The sequence below is a fragment of the Centruroides vittatus genome, unplaced genomic scaffold (assembly GCF_030686945.1).
Source record: "Centruroides vittatus isolate TY-2023 unplaced genomic scaffold, ASM3068694v2 contig_1824, whole genome shotgun sequence".
In the NCBI taxonomy this organism is placed as follows: domain Eukaryota; kingdom Metazoa; phylum Arthropoda; class Arachnida; order Scorpiones; family Buthidae; genus Centruroides; species Centruroides vittatus.
The window spans coordinates 2,096,718-2,113,777 of record NW_027121123.1 but is presented as its reverse complement, the minus strand read 5'-3'; positions in this window follow the sequence as shown (position 1 = coordinate 2,113,777).

The following is a 17,060-nucleotide window of genomic DNA, read 5'->3' as shown; positions in this document are numbered from 1 at the left end:
TTCCCATGTGAATAGACTCGAAGCTAACGAATCCTCAAAAAGAAGCCTTTCTGAAATTATCAACAGAAGAAGCGATAAAAGAAGATATCGCTCTCAAACTAAACACTGTCCACGATGAGTAGTATCTGAAAATATTTCGAGGAATCCGAGAAAGCCTTAAGATGGATCAAGAATTAACTCTTGATTGCAAAATTATAACTGAATTTGTACCTATATGTGTAAGATATATGAAACATACAGAGAAACCCGACTTAACTCTCATATCAGGTGAGATTTTAGTTCATTTATCTTCGTGTGAGCTTCACCATATTAAAAAAAAATGGTTGTTGAATCGGGTACTCTGCCTACTTTCATACGACTTATATCTTCTAATTCGGATAATATACGTGAATTATTTCTTATGACATTAGAAAATATTGCCGTAATATCATCTGATTTTGCAAACTTAGTAATTCAGAACGGAATTTTTCAACCACTCTTCGAATTAATTTCATTCAAATGTTCAACTCAAATGTCAGTTTTGAAACTTGCTCTACGGGTCCTCTTTTGTATCGTATGCAAAAGTGGGACCACTCTTGTTTCAGCAAATAAACGGCTCTTCTTCCCAGTTCTTTGCCAATTCTTGTTTCATGATGAACCAATCCTCGTCAGCCAAACTGCTTGGGTGCTTTCGTACTTGATAAAATCAGAACCGGATTTTATACAGAAAATAGTTAATTCCAATATCATCTTGCACTTCAAGCAATTTCTAAATCATCAGAGAGATGATGTAATAATGCCAAGTTTACGAGTGATAGATAATGTGGCTGCGAGGGACTATATTGCAAGACAGTCCATCCTCAACAACGATATTCTTCCTTGCTTCCATCGTCTTCTGAAGCACGTAAACTTTGAAATTCGGAAAGAAGCGGCTTGTATCCTGTCAAATATTACTGCAGGAACCATCGAATAAATCCAATACGTACTGAATACTGGATTAATGGCACCCGTGGCACAGATCTTAACCATCGGAAATTACAACACTAGATGTGGATCGTGGCCAATTTAGTTTATAATAAATGCGAGACACAAGGCAAGTTTCTGATTGAAACGGATATTATACCACCTTTATGTCATATGATGTATGCACCCGATTCGGAAATTATCTCGAATATTCTGGACATTGTGAAAATTGTAATGAAGGTAGCAGATGCGGCTCAAATGAAAGAAAAAATTCGCATAATGATAGAAGAATCTGAAGGCTCTGCAATTATAGAAAAGTTGCGATATCACGAAAATCTCACGATTTCTAAACGTTCTTCTGAATTGAATGATATGCTACACTCAAAAAATCTTAATTATGATTTAAAGAACAATGTTTATCATTAATTCATTTTTCTCAAATGAAAAATTAACCGTTTTTCAATTAACGTAAATTTAAAAATGTTGAGAGTTGACTTTAAATTTATTATGAATATAAATTTTATATATTGATTTTATTTATTTATTTTGCCTGCTAAATTAAATTCTACGTAAAAGAAATATCATTGGAACTTTTACTTATTTACTCATTTGTAAATATCATATAACTTAAATATATAATTGTTTTAAAAAAGCAATTATAATTATACTAGCAGGTAGGCCCGGCGTTGCTCGGGCAAAAGTAACGATAGCGAAGATTAAGATTATTATGTTATAACCTTACCCGTTTTCACAGAATGTAAGAATTGGGTCCCCCTGTTCCCGGACTAATTAGAGAATTTTTAGATGGGTCTAAAAATATGTTCGATTTCCCGCGAAAAACGAAAAACACTGCATCTGCGTCTTGCACGTCGCTTTCTCTTAACAATTCCATTGTTGACACTTCCATTGTTACTTGACACTTCCATTGTTACTTAACATCTTCATTGTTACTTAACATTTTCATTGTTACTTGACACTTCCATTGTTACTTAACACTTCCATTGTTGATGGAAGTGTTAAGATTTAATCCTGTCCCTCTCCCCCGTGGGGAGGAATTTCGAAAAATCCCTTTTTAGTGTGCGTTCTCGTGACGTACCCTAACTGTGTACCAAATTTCAACTTTCAACTCCTTACCGTTTGGGCTCTGCTCTGATTATTATTATGTTGGGTTAAGCTAGATATACTCGGTTAACACCGGTGGCTAAGTACTATGCCGGACCAAAGTCAAGGCATAGTAACCAAAACAGAAATTAAAGAAGTGTATCAGTGTGTGTGTCTGTATTCAGGAATTTTCTCACAATATGACATGTATTCAATATAGTGGCCTTCTGTAGAGTGATATATGTGTTTCTATTCAATTCTAATGTGCCCAGGCTTTTGTGTAGTGTGTGTGGTATGACACCTGTAGAGGAGAGAACAACAGGTACAATAAGCACCCTATCCATCCTCCACAGATGCCTTATTTCCTGGGCGAGTTCTGTGTACTTGCTAATTTTTTCAGTGCATGCGTTTTGTATATTGTGAGTGTTTGGAATGGATATGTCTATAATGTATGTGATTTTATTGTGTTTGTCAATGAGTGTGATGTCTGGTCTGTTGTGGTAAATTGTTTTATCTGTGATTATGGCTCTGTCGTAGTACATTTTGTGCGTGTTGTTTTCCAATACTGTCTGTGGAATGTATTTGTAATATGGTTCGTGGATGTCTACTAATTTGTGTTTCCTTGCAAGCTCTTGGTGTATTATATTTGCTACTTGATTATGTCTGTGTAAATAATCTGTTTGTGCCAAGAGCTTGCAACCAGAGGTGATGTGTTGTATAGTTTCTGGCATGATGTGACATTTTCTGCATGTGTCATTTGTGAGTGTTGCATCTTTGAGTATGTGTTTTCTGTAGTTTTTAGTATTTATGACCTGATCCTGTATGGCAATCATGAATCCTTCCGTCTCCCCAAAGAGGCATCCCCGAGCTAACCAGCTGTTTGACGCAGTTTTGTCAACAAAATCCTGGGCCAGATCGTAAGGATGCCTGCCATGGAGTGCCTTTCGAGCCCACGATTGCTTAATGGTGTCTATGCTTTTTATATGTTGTGTTGTGTCCATATGATGTGAGTGTAAGTTTAATGGTGTGTTATTCGAGTCTGCTAGAGTTACTGCTTTATGTAATTGTGATGTTTCTTGTTTTTTGTAGAAAAACTCTCGCAGTGACTGTATTTGTTTGTAGTGAAGGTTAACTATGTCAATCAGGCCACGTCCGCCATCTTTACGTGGAAGGGTTAATCTTTCTGTGGCGGATTTAGGATGATGTTGTTTATGCTTAGTAAGTGTTGTTCTTGTTTTCCTTTGGAGTTGCTCAAGATCTGTGTGAGTCCAATGTATAACTCCAAAAGAATATGTGAGTACTGGGATGACATATGTGTTTATTGCTTTAACTGTGTGTTTTGCATTTAATTGTGTTCTGAGAATAGCATTTAACCTACTTTGGTATTCTTTAATTAATCTTTGCTTTATTTGTGTATGTTCTGTTAGTTTGGCCTGTTGGAATCCTAAATACTTGTAGAACTCGCCCTCTTCCATGGATTCAATAATGTCTCCATTTCCAAGTGCAAAATCTTCTTTCTTCAGGATTCCTTTTTCTATGTGAACTGTTTTGCATTTATCTAGGCCAAATTCCATTTGTATGTCCTTGGTGTATGAATGTGTGATTTGTAGGAGTTGATGAAGTTGTTTTTGTGTGGATGCATAAAGTTTTATGTCATCCATGTACATGAGATGTGACAGTGTAAACTGTGTTGTTTTTTTGTGTCTAATATTGTAACCATATTGCGTGTTGTTTAACATGTTGGATAATGGGTTCAGGGCTAAGCAGAACCAGAGAGGACTCAAGGAATCTCCTTGAAAAATTCCTCGCCTAATAAAAATTTGGTTTGTTTGTATGGAAGTGTTACTAACCCTGAGATGTAGTGTTGTTCTCCAGTGCTGCATAGTGTTTTGAAAGAATGCAATGAGTGATGGATGTATTTTGTACATGTGTAGGATATGTAGCAGCCAACTGTGTGGAACACTGTCGAATGCTTTTCTGTAGTCTATATATGCCATGTGTATGTTTCTGTGTTGTCTGTGTGCTTGCCGTAGAATGACTGAATCTATGAGTAACTGTTCTTTGCATCCCCTGTGGTTTCTACTGACAACCTTTTTGTTGTTCTGTTAGAATGTCGTGTTCTTCAACATGTTTGTATATTTTGTTTGCAATACAGGATGTCAATAATTTGTAGAGTGTTGGAAGACATGTAATTGGTCTGTATTGTGTGGGGTCTGTGGTATTGTTGTTTTTAGGTTTCATGTAGGTGATGCCCTGAGTAAGAAAATTTGGCATGTCTTGTGGATTGATGATGATGTGTGTTAGATGTTTAGCTAGTTCCTGGTGCAGTGATGTGAACTTTTTGTACCAGAAATTGTAAATGTTGTCTACACCAGGTGTCTTCCAGTTGTGTGTTCTGTTAACAGTGTATTGGAAATCATGTATGTTTATTTCAACACAGGGCATAGTTGGTATGTTGTGTAAGTTTTTGTTCTCCTCCTCGATCCATCCTGCTTCAGCATTGTGCGTGACAGCACTGGACCAAAGAGAAGACCAATATGTTGTGAGTTCTTCTTCTGTTGGTGTGCCACTGTGCTGTGTATCAGTGTTTGCTTTGTTATTAATTTGTCTGTAAAAGACCAGGTGGTGACCATGGGAGAGTTATTATTATTATTATTATCATTATTATTATTATCAACTCGTCTCGATTATATATATAGATAAATTTAAAAGTGTGGTTTTATGTAGGTTCGATGGATGTTACTCATCCATTACACCTACATAAACATTCAACTTCAATTCTTTTCAAATTATGAAATTCTTCCGAATACATCCCTTATGCATTTTTTAAAACAATTCCTTTTAATTCTAACAATATTTTTTCCTTTAAGATGAATTATTTAAATAATACCACGCCTAGGCACCGGAGATTGATCCCATTGCGAGTCAGACCTGTCCTTAATGGTCATAACTGATCTTATATATCCTCCAACATGCTGATATCTCGCGTTAATTAATCAATAAATTCGCATTTTGCAAGATTTCTAGTAGCGAAATTACTATTAACTACATTTTTTTGAAGTTAAACTGGTAAATAATTTAGTATTTTCGATTAAACTTTCATGTGTTTTGAATATGGTCATAATATCTGAATCGTACAGATACACATGACTTAATTTTTACTACAGCTGATATTTATTCATTTATCTTCGTGTGAGCTTCAATGGTTATGGCTTTACATGTGTCAGCATTGATTACGATGATTATCTTTTAATTCAATTAAAATTTTCAATCGCTTAATTTAACATACAAATATATATATATATATATACAGCAAAACCTGTTCAAAACGGAGCTTGATTAAAACGGAAAAAATATTCGGTACCGTTCGATTCCAGTTTACACGGTATATCCCTCTAAGTTTTATTTTTAAATTTAAAATTTCGTAAAAGTATATTAAAATTATATTTAAAGTAATTTATATAATTTTTTTCATTAAATAGAATTTAAAATATTTACTAACACTTATTTTTTATTTATTTATTTTATAATTTTTTTAAATTACAGTCTGTCTACACGAGGACGACACTAGGAAACAATGCAATGACGTCAAGTGGGAGGAACTCATTTTCACAAATAGGGGTGTCCGAGATGCAAAACAGGACACAGTTTAATACTGCTTAATTATTTCTCTCTAATTAAAATCGTTATGAATTTAATTTTTGTTAAAAACCTAAATAAATGCGAAACACTCTTTTTTATGCCAATATACTTTGATATTAATGAACAACACAGCAAATATTAAACGTATAAAAACTAATTTATGCTTATATGTATAGTCAAACATCTAATCAACTGTCAATGACAAGAACAAAAAATAGACGGCCGTTGTTTGGAGGTTATTTTTGTACGAATTTAAAAATAAACCTTTCTGAAAAAAATGGCGGCTGTTTGGAGGTGACCAATATTGGATGCGGCCGTTATTGGAGATTAGACTGTATATACAGTTTATTGTTAGCATTTTAAAAAATATAAACGTTGGTATATTTTTTTTTGTTTTAGGCTTTATTTAACATCAGCCATACTTTCCAAAATAATTGGGCACGTTACCTGGTAAAACGGCTTTAATCACCTGGATAAGCAAACCAATGACATAGTTCGTTTCTTTGAAACTGACTACTTATTCAGCTGGCCTGCTTATCCAGCTGCACATTGGCCTGCTTATCCAGCTGTATTGAAGCTTCTCTACCAGGCAATGCGCCCAATAATAAACGTGTCTACTGGTCACCTGATAGACGTCATTCCTCGCGTAAGCAGACTGTATCATTAACAAAAATAATAATTATAAAATCTAAAAATAATAACTATAAATTTTAATAAAATATAATATTTGATTTTAATTTTAAAATAAAGATTAACAATAAGCACTTTGCATATATAATTATAATGTGTCGCTATCTAGTGACGAATTTTGTAATTAATATTATAAATTTTAAAAAAACTTGTTGGTGATGACGTCAGATACGAGCATTTTTACATCATTCATGAGTTATCTTTACCTCATTTTAATATATATTTTTCGATGATTATGTTATATAGAAACATTTTAATACTATTTAGTATATTACTTTTTTTTATTATAATTTGAAGATTTTTGACCTGGGATTTCTGCCTGTTTACAAAATTAATTTAGAACTCTTTTTAAAATAAATATATTTTAATTTATTTCTGAACTCGAAACTAAATTAAGCCCTTTATTTTTACGAAAAATTAATTAAGTTTTTCCCATGTGATTTTAATATTTGTTTAACGTTGTTTACAGATAAACAAAATTAAAAACTTTGAAAATGTTTAAAATTTTATTTAGTAATTTAGTTTCTTCGGTAACAAAGTTTCAATATATTTTCGTTCAAGTTTTAACTCGACAAATTGAAAATTAAGATAAAATCCTTGAAGATAATAGACGTAAATGAGTACGTGAAGATTTTAAATGAGAAAAAAATTATGTTTTCAAGTTAACTTTCATTTAACCTTTTAAGAAGTGAGGAGAAAAATTAATTAAAATTACTCTACACTGTTAGAAAATAATAAAAATTCCTAACTAAAGACAGAATAAATTTTAATAAAATTAAATAATAATTTTTTAGCTAATACTTTTATATTGAAATTTAAATATTTATTATTATATAAAACACCCTTTCTACTCTTACCAATAAATAAATACAAATTATATATATATTACTTAATATTTAATAAATTTATTAATTAATAATAATTTATTATGTTTAAAAAATAATTTAGAAAATTTCTACAATAAATTAAATTTATAGTATAATATATTATTAATTTATTGTACTGTTTAGATGCTTTAATTTTATTTTCTAAGCATTTTATATAAATTTAAACAGTAATAATTATTATATATATAAAAATTTTATTTTTATGTTATTATAAATTTGTTATTATGTCTTTTAATCAACCTAAATTTAAAATAATAATCATATTTAAATATACAATTCTTTTCTCTAAAAGAAATTTTAATAAATACTATATTATTAAATATATATAAAACTAGTATTATAAATTTTTCAAAACTTTTCTCATATTTAATAAAAAATAAAACAAATTAAAACGTTATCCTTCTAGTGTCGCCATCTCGCGACTATAAAATAAATTACAAACAAAAAAATTAATTTTTCTATTATAATATTCTAAATCTATATAAAAAAAATTTAAACATTATATAATTTTCAAAATTAATTTTATTTTAAAAACATAAAATTAAATTGTTATAAATTTATAAAGTATTTTAAGAATAAAACCATTTTGAAAAGAATTTAAATAAGATTTTTAAAAATAAATTAAATGATTTTGATAAAATGATTTATTAAATTACAATTAAAGAGTTGATTTTGCTTGAGAATAAAACAGGAAAAAAATAATAAAAATAATAATAAATTTTACGCGAAAAATAAATTAATTGAATTTAAATTATTTAAATATATTTTTTATAAATTAAAAGTATATTTTACACTTTTTTAAATATAAAATGAAATTTTAAATTGATTAATTAATTTAATAAAAAGTAATCTTGCAGAAAATATTTTTAAATTAATAATGAAATCATTTCTAAAACTCGTTTATAGACTTAATTATAAGGTTAAAAGATTTAACAGAATTATTAATTTTTAAGCATTTATAAGGGGTTAAATTAATAATTTTTAACATTTAGAATCATTTCGGTCGAGCAAATTATCCGCTAATCAGCGGAAAGAGGCAAGATCGCGAGATAAAAGGTTTCGATCTACATAGAGAAGCATCAACATCCGGAGAAGCTCAAGAGCATCAGAACAGGAGGAAGAGAGGAAAAAAATAAACAAATATTTTCCAAAATAGATTCGGGCACCCAAGAGAGCGCCAGACATTTTATAGACAATCGAAAACGAATTATTTTCAAATATACCACGGATATACAGATATACCACATTCCAATTTATTTCCAAAGATATTCCCAAAACGTCAGCATTTCCATCAATATTGGATCAGGCCCGAAGCAAGTGGCTTGGACGCTAAAGAGGTTAGCATCCGGCAATTCTCTCAAGCTTTGTTATAATAAGCAAAGGGTCGAAGTCATGCAACAAAAGCAATTATCTTTAACGAACTTTGCAGCAGCCACGAGCTGTGACTGACAGGTCACACCTCTGCCAGAACCATTAGACGAGACAAATCGCATTCACTAATCACATTGTGAACTTAACCCAGGCTTGGTTGTTCGTCCAACAACTGTCGATGAAGTTAAGACTGTATTGAGTTTGTCACGCTCTCAACCCCCAGTGATTTCATCATTATCGGCTTTGTGAAGAGACAGCCCAGGTTCCAGCGTAACAAGTTTGTCGACAAATGAAGTAGAAAGAGAACGACTCTCCTTGTGTTGGTCAACTTACTTTAACGGGTGTAGTAAATACTGTAATATCGTTTTTTATCCAATTTCTTTTCTATTTTTTTCGGCAATTTGTTCTATTTTCTTCGCCTTTCTTCTTCTTCTTCTTTTTAAAAAAAGATATTGTCATATCATAATGATGTATTCTTTTATTTTATTTTTTATTTTCTTTTTTTTAACTCGTTAACTAAAATACCGTCTTTATAAGTGTTATCTCCTCGTACGACCGAGCTAAAAATCCCCACTTAACGGCGGAGAAATTTGAAATTCTTAATTGACATCGCGATCTTGCCGAGAAAATACCTCAATCTACTCAATTCGCCTCAAAAAATTTGACTTTACTTTATAAAATGGGCACCGTTCTTCACGATAGAAACGTTAAAATAAACTAGAAACTCCAAACTTAGCACGTAATGGCGTAATTAACTCGAGTTTAACGTATAACGCGCACGCCTCAAATATCGTTTACGCGTTAAAAAACAACAAAAAAAAACGGTTTTAGATACGACCAGACGTAAGAATGGTTTCGATTAATACACAGAATAAAGCAAAAAATAGGGAGGGAGGGAATTAAGATGCGGGTATGGAGTAAGAGGAGCGTTTTGCCATAACAATATCAACATCAGGAGCGCATCTAATGGCGATAGTATCTAAGTCCGGTAGCAAGCAACCCATCAGAATTTAGTGGTGGCAATTTTCTGGAGAGTGGGCGAACGGTAAAAGATGATAGCATCGGTTCGCCATTTCTACCGCTTCTTTTGGACTAAATGGGAGTAATTTCAAAATAACGTGACTCTGTAACCGTATCCAATGCTTAGACGTCTCTGTTTTATTTACAGGAAGTAAAGCCCTTTCTGGAAATAAAACTAGAGACGTCTAGAATATAAAAGGTTTACTGTGACAGCAATATATTTTCAGAAGCGAGCGATTCTCATTTCACAGTAATCACTATGTTATCACAACACTCTTTGTTGGTCTCCTTTTCTTCCCCGCCCTCGATGCAAACTGGACGATATAAAATGAAATACTTACAGTTATTACGTCATAAATAAAAGCGGTGACGTATCATATCTAACTCTATTGATAGCCGCTTGGACTTTTGTAATCTTAAGATTGTATCTAAACGTCACAAAATAACAATTTTACGGTTTTCAATTTTAAATTTCCAAAAGAGAATTTAATTTTATTATAATTAAACTTTCTCTTTCTCTCTCTTTCTCTTATATCCTTTCGATTCAAATGTAATTAAATTTGATTCAATTCTCTAATAAAATCTATCAGTTTGTTGTTGTTGTTGTTGTTGTTCTTGTTGTTCTTGTTGTTGTTGTTGTTGTTCTTGTTGTTCTTGTTGTTGTTGTTGTTGTTGTTGTTGTTGTTGTTGTTGTTGTTGTTGTTGTTGTTGTTGTTGTTGTTGTTGTTGTTGTTGTTGTTGTTGTTCCTATAAGAGAAAATGTAGGAAAAGACTGTTATAAATCACTAATTCAATAAAATATATAAAATAAACTAATTTTTAATTGTAATTAAATACATTTTTCTATTCTATGATGAATTTTAATTTATTTCTTGAGTTTTCACTCTACAAAATTTATTTTTAATCGTAAATAAATATTTTTTTTACTCTAATAGATTTTAATTAATTTATTAATTTTATTTTTCTTCCAAAAATCTGATAAAATGTAATTTTACTTAATAATTATTATCTTATTAATCTGATATTAAATTTTCATAATTAATTTTTATGTTCTCTTATAGGAAAACATACATTTAACATGACTTTTGTTGAGAGAAAATTCATTTAAAACTCACATTACAGCATATTATATAGAAATCAAACGAATATTATATAAATAAATGTGTATAAAATAAGTTTAATTAGCTTTTTAATTAATAGAAATATAAATTTATTATAGATAAACGAAATAATAATTAATTATTCAAAGTGAAGCTCAAGATAAAGATGCTATCAATACATCATTATGACTCCTACAGACGAAGATGTAGAAAAGAATCTTTTATAATAACACATTAATTAAATAAAATATATAATTTATAAGATGATATGATAATTAAATTTATATTATAATATAATTAATATTGTAGCATTATTTAAAGCGAAGAGCATCTTCATCTTGCGCTTCGCTTTCAATGATGTTGTAATAATTTAATTAATATTCACCTATGGAAGATATATAAATATTTACGCTGAAAATATAATTAATTAACTATTTTTTACTTTTAAAAAAATAACCATAAACTTAATATAATTTTATCGCAAATTATAAATTTAAGAAGTTTAGTTTAAAATATATTTTAATTGGATTTTTTCTCGTGTTTTTCTAATAAAATGTAATTAATATAATTAAAAATTCTGTAGTTTTTTTAAAGGAAAACATAAATAAAAATATGTTATTTATCTTTTAGAGAAGGAATTTTTAATCAAATTTTCTCACTTTTTTTTTCTTTTTTAATTTTGTAAGCGAATATAACCTGTTAATTGTACAGGTGGTTAAAATATCTCCCATGATACAAATAAGTTTTAAATTAAAAAAGAAGAAGAAGAAGAAGATAAAAAAATCTGTTGCCAACGAAAGTAAATTTACACAAGTGAAAGCTGATTAGGATGAAAAGGAAATGGAAATTTATGCAACTAAAATTGAGTTTTCAATCCTTTTCATGTTGATACTTTCTGTGTTTAAATTTTTCTAGGGGAAAGAAAGCTCCCTTTCCCCCTCTTTTTCCTTCTTTTAAAAACTATCTTCTTGTTGAAAAATCTTTTTAATAATATTCCTCTCTTGAGAGAATTTTTATTTAATATTTTTAATCAGCTGCTTAATCTGAAAATAATTATATTTGTATTTGCTAAAGTGCTGTAGCGTGTGACCTCAGGTTTTCGAGTGGTGATGATGATGATGAAGAAGGAGAAACAGGAAAAATATTTAAATAATAATAATATTGATAATAAAGATCGATCTTCCTCCGAAAAAAATTCATCCGCATCTTCATAACTGGACGAAAATGCACATAAATTAATTAATTTATTATTTAAGTTTTTCCATATTTTAATAGTTAATATAGGTAGTTAACTATCTTATTTAGACGAGGGAAGAGGGATGAAAAAATTCGAAAACTGAATTAACTCCGTTGGAAAAAAATAAAATAAAATTAGAACACATTCTCCTGGTTGTCAGTTATACAGCAAGTCAACCGTGATATGCAGAGTAGCTGGATTTACAGGGGTAGATGGTTATTTCCTGAGTGCTTCGTTCCATCAGCATCTTTTTTAAAATTTAAATATATAAATTTTTAATATATATTAAATAATCTATTCTGTAAAGTAACAGAGACATTTTAGCATATTTATTTAGCGAATAATAGAATATATATATACATTTTTTTTCAAAGTAACATTTTATTTTCTGGTTAGAGCCGAGTGTTGGATGCAAAAATACGTTTTAAATAAACAAGTCAGGAGGAGGAGGAAAAATTGATGTGGACAATCTTAACGAAACGTATAAAGCTAAATGTATTATTAAAGGAAAGGTTTTGGTCTAACTATGTGGCAAATAACGTCTAATTCAATTGGCTTCTAGGCAGACATCAAGAGAAATGGCAAAACAGCTTAACAAATCAACGTAATGGAGCTATCATGACCCGGGTGATTTGCATTCTAATCGTAGTGCTTCCTCACACAGCTTTTGTTGGCTATCCAGCAAAATGATTAATTTAGGTATTTAGTTTCTTTCTTTTCGCCTTATCCGGGACCAAACAGCAACTTTATAGCTCCTGAATTATGCATGAAATAAGTGGTAAGTGGCTAGTGGGAGATGTGATGCTCCCTTCCTGTCTTTTGCTTCAAGTCTCAACGGCTTCTCCTGTCAACTTTAGAACCTGTCAACGATAAGGTCGTCGCTCTCTTATATATAATTAACCTATGACAAGTGTTTTTATCCTTCCTCCTTCCATTTAAATCCCTCTCCTCTTTATTATTTTAAAAAAAATAGAATCTATATTTTAATTAATTAAATTTCCTTGCAGACGTATCCGAAAGAAGATGATAATAAATCGTAGTCAGGTTAATAATAATTTAAATTGTTTAACGGAAGAAGAATTATTATTATTTTTAAAGAGATTTTAAGTTTTAGAAAAGGTCATTTATAATTGTGTATAAAAGTATAACATTTTTCCGGTGGCTTGTTTAGATATACAATAACCGATAAAATGGTAGATTTAAGTGGAGACCGGTGTAGATCAGCTCCCATCCATCAGTCTCGCTGGTGTCGTAGCACAGCACTTAATCCCCTGCCTTAAAATCCGCCTGACTGTGGCAAACCCAGTCAAATGACAAGGGACCTATCAATCTCTTTTCCTACAGCCTCCTGTTGTCAGGGAAGCGATGACCGCTAATTCATGGCCATTTATGGGGGCAAAAACGTTAATTGATTCCGGCAATCTATGTCTGACTGGTTCCGTAAAAGGGATTAAGCGATTGTGTTTCTCTTCAGTCGGGATGTGACCTGGCTCTTGTCTTTTCTCCATCCAACATTCAATCTCAGATGTCGTCTAATCATATTCTTCTGTGGATGAGGGAGATGAACGAAGGATTTTTTATTATTTCTCTCTCGATAAACCATGCGGAGAATGTTTCTAATGCGATTTGCAGATGTAAAATATATATATATATATATATGTACGAGCACACAAACACACCTACATACACACACTTTTCCACCCCTCATCCGGAGAGATGTATGTAAATTAATACGTTTGTTGTAGAGTGATTTATAAGAAAATAATAATAAAAAATATATAAATAAGTAAAAATTCTTCATCTATCGAGTGGAAAGGTGCCTTTAGGATGAATGGGATGGTGAGGAGTAATTTATTATCCTGATAAGAAGGAGGGGAAGAAAAAAAAAGTGATTCCTGACTAACGTTACCCACTTGTAGCATTCTATTGGAAGGAAAGTTTGAGCAAAACTTTATGAATAAACGGAAGAAGGGAGTCTCCAAGGGCATCAATCTATCATTCTCCGGTCGGAAATGTCCGATGGAATCCCAGACACGGGAACAATTAATAACACAGCATGTAATCACACTTGGACGAAGCGCAATTCATCTTCCTTGTCACACCAATCCCTAGCTGTGGAACTGACAGATTGGCCAGAATCTGAAACAACACTCTTCGATGCTACTTCTTATTTAGAGAGGGGGAGAGGAAGAAGAAGAAGAGGAGGAGGAGGAAGAGGGGTAAAAAGAAACGAAGGAGAAATCGATATAACTTAACTATTCTTTGATTTTTTTAGATAAGGAAACAATTTTTATAGATTGGGGGGTCGCATCTTCGATGGTTGGAGTCGTTTGCATGCTTTGCTGTTGTCTGTGTGACAAGGGATGTCCCGAGGGAGACCGCAGATGCGCTGCTGATGTCACGTCCGGTTTTAGGCCTCAGGTGGCACAACGACGCAGGATTACATCGAGATCCCAGTCCCGACACACGTCGTTCGTTGCATCTGTGCTTGGATCCGACATTGCATGCAAATAAAGAGATCAAAGGAGTGCTAAAGTTTCCTATACCATACCTCTCCTTTTTATCATGTTTTGAGACATCTGTGTGTTGAGGTCCTATTGGGCGATGCGTGCTTTGCTAGGTCTGACAGGTGCTGCCAAATGTCTGTAACGTAATGAATGCTGAATGATCGGAGATTTTATTTTTGACAGGGGATATCTGTTTTTACTATCTAACGAATAGCTTTGCTCTCTCTTTCTCTTTCTCTGTCTCTTCTTAATGTAACTTCCCTCCAGATAAAATCGATTAAATGGAATATCACATATAGATTTTTGCATTTTGCAATCTTCTCTCTTTCTCTGCCCAATCGCAAACTGAACCTTAATGCCTCCCTGATACCTTTAGATAAAAGTAAAATATATTAATATATTTAAAAGTATAAGAGATAAAAATGTATATAATGCAGGTATAAGCATCAAGAAGCGACAAGAAAGTCTTTAAATTTTTCAATTTTTTTAAGTTCTCTAAACTAATTTATTATAAAACTAATTAATTACGGCATATTTAAGTCAATTTCGCTTAAAAATAATTTTATTTTTAGTAAAAATCGACGTAAAATACGTGTATAAAGATGGAAAATTTATGGAGAAATTACATATATGTCTGTTAAATGTTACTTTTATCTTTAAAAAAACTTAGGATAAATGTTAATATTTGTGTTAATTATCGTTAAACATTCACAAATAATTATTTTTTAAGTAGAAAAGATTAAAAAGTTGTATGTTAAATACATTTTTCTTTGGGGAAAAAAAATTAGCTCTCTTGCGAGATATTGATTCGGAAAAGCCAGGCTAATGAAAGAAAGAAATAAAAAAAAACACTTAATTTCTTTAATAAATTAAAAAAAATAAAATTTAAAATTTAATTTAATATGATGATATATATTTTATTCGATAAAATATTCAATTAACTTCACTGAAAACCTAGAAAATTCGCATCAGAAGCGGCATCAAGAAGAGCAAGAGCAAAGAATACATTTTATAATTATCCTTTGCTTTCTGATATTTTTATTTATCAAAATTTTTTTAATTTTACAAAAAACGATTACAATTTTAATTATTTACAAATTTTATTTTTGTTTTACAATTTATTATTATTATTTTTTATTTATTTACAAAATATTACATCTACAAATTAAAAAAAAAATGTAATTATTTGTGTATTTATTTATGATTATTTTGTATATTTTTAATTATAATTATAATTACAAATATTTAAATTATTTTGTAAAAATTACAATTAAAAATACTCTTCTCGTTTAATAAGTATATTAATTAAATAATTTAATTCGATTTTTAAACTGTATATAGAATCACACACGAGTTTAGAATATTTTATAATTAAATTAATATTGGAATATTTTTATTAACAAATAAATATTTACTTGTAAAAATATATATTTTAACGTTCAACTGAAAGAGATTACGAAAGGTGATACAGAAATAAATTCAATAATGTCGTTCATAATCTCATCCATTCATTGATATAATTAATAAATTATCCTATTGATTTCTTTCCATTATCTCTTCATCCGATACATCATCCTCTTTAGCAGAGAATCAAATGTATTATTTGGATATCATTTCCACATTAATTACTCTTTTATAATTATCAAACTGAATCGAAAACATTGGTTTAACGTTGACGAAGATTGTAATTAATGTTTTGCTCACTTTAATTGTCATTTTAATCAATTTTTATTTTATATATTTAAATATAGAAAATAGAATTTTTAAATTTGATTTACCATTAATTAATTAATTTACTTATTTATTAAATATTTAAGAGTTAATTGCAATCTTTATATCGATAATAATCGAGCTTTTTTTAAGGTAAAAATGTTGTGTATTTAAGTAGGGATGATGTATAATTTACGTTATAATTAAAAAATATATATATATGGGCATTTATCTTTATAAATTATAAAAAAAATTAATTAAATTATTTACTTATTTTTTAAATTAAATTTAAGAATTAATAGCGAATTCGACGACCATACTGATGGTGTTTTTTTAACGTAAAATGGAAATAAAATATATGAAGTTTATGTTATATTTTAATGGAATTTATAAACGTTTAGCTTTGTAATTGTTAAAAGAAGAGGATAATTTAATCTAAATTAAATAATTTATTAATCCCTAGATATAACAGCGAAGCAATGTCATTAATTGCTTCCAATCCAATCGACCTAGAATAATTCCAAAGGATATACGGAATAAGTTCTTTTCACATCACGTTCTGTTCACAATGGCACGTGTTAACGTTTTCAATTTGTCACGTCTGCTGTCTCAAATCTGCACGTGACATCAACAAACTTTCCACCTCATTATCCGAGAGGCGTCACAGCCCCTGTAAATCTCTCTTCTCCTTATGGCTAGCTATCACTGCAGTGAAAACCATTCGTTTGTTTTCAATCGTTCTCGCTTGTTTTTACTAATGTTTATCGATTAAAAATATACAAAAAGAAAGGGGGAAAAAGAATGGGAAACAGATTAAAGATGGATATAAAAAGACTCGTCTGCCTGGTTCTAC